The sequence below is a fragment of the Rousettus aegyptiacus genome, unplaced genomic scaffold (genome assembly GCF_014176215.1).
Source record: "Rousettus aegyptiacus isolate mRouAeg1 unplaced genomic scaffold, mRouAeg1.p scaffold_m13_p_14, whole genome shotgun sequence".
In the NCBI taxonomy this organism is placed as follows: Eukaryota; Metazoa; Chordata; class Mammalia; order Chiroptera; family Pteropodidae; genus Rousettus; species Rousettus aegyptiacus.
This window is the reverse complement of record NW_023416289.1, coordinates 2,837,907-2,839,146: the sequence shown is the minus strand read 5'-3', so window position 1 is coordinate 2,839,146 and position 1,240 is coordinate 2,837,907. Positions and strand designations below refer to the sequence as shown.

Genomic DNA, 1,240 nt, shown 5'->3' with positions numbered 1-1,240 from the left:
ATACCCCAATTTGAAGTGCACAATAAAACCTAGAATACAGCCTAGGGAGCTGCGGGCCCATAGTTTTCGAAAAGTGGATGGCTGGTGAACTGCTGAGCTGGTCCATTTCCCCTTCCCAGTTACAACTAAAAAAAAAAGAAAAAGAAAAAAGCTCCTACACATAATGGCGCTCACTGTCTCCACATACGCACTGCCTCAAACTCTGTGCCCTCAATGCAAATAAATATGGGGAAGAAGTTTCTCCTCGAAGCTGGACTGCGGTAGTGGACACTCGCCCCGGCCACCGGAGCCGCTCCTGCAGCCGGGGGTGGCAGCTGGCGACCAGCTCATCACAGGAGTGTCGGCTCCAAACCTCGCACGCTTATGGGCACGATAATCTCAGGATCATCATCACAGCACGTTCCCAAGGAAATTTGGGGAAAAGAAGAAAAGAGGGAAAAACAGATCTAGGTCCACAACGATGGTGGCGAAAAAATGCCGTATACTGACTTAAGAGACAGGCTATGGTCTGGGAGATGACGACATGTCTAAAGTTACAGAATGACAATATAGTATGTGTACTGGTTATATGTACGAACACCACACGCACACACACCTCCTCCAAATCAGTAAGGCAAATAACCCAATAGAAAAAGGGTCCAGTCTACGGCCACACCACCCTGAACAAGCCCAATCCCATCTGATCTCGGAAGCTAAGCAGGGTCGGGGCCTGGTTAGTACTTGGATAGGAGACCAAGAACTAGGAAGATCAGGTGCTGTAGGCATTCAAAAAAATAAAAAAAGAAAAAGATAAAAGAAAAATGGTCCAAGTGTTTGAATAAGCAAATCATAAGGGAGAAATGCCAATAGCCCATAGGTATATAACAAGTGGCTCAATCCCATCAGCAATGAGAGAAACGTGCCAGTCTGTACCTGCGAACGCAGCACACCTTCTGACGTCTGCAGTGTGAAGCGCTGGTCAGGACGCGGGGAAGGGACGTCACCCCTGCGGGTGGGAACAGAAGGCGGTGTCTCCGGTTTGGAGAGCGACGTGGCCCACTACGAAGCTGTAAACGGTGCGCATGCAGACCCTGCAGCCTGGCCTCCCCCCTGCCCCGCAGGTACGAGCCCGGAGCAGCGCCGCTGCGCACGGGAAGTCACAGTCCCAGAGCCGCAGCATTAACAGTGGAGAATTGGACAAGCGGTTAAATGCCCCTGTACGTGTCAAAAGGCGCATAACTAACTAGAGCATAAACAGACC

General features: G+C 50.6%; 1 pseudogene; it reads left to right on the top strand.

The window, feature by feature from the left end:
- Window positions 1–641: 641 nt before the first annotated feature.
- Window positions 642–764, top strand: LOC118611781 (annotated as a pseudogene).
- The last annotated feature ends 476 nt before the right edge of the window (window positions 765–1,240 follow it).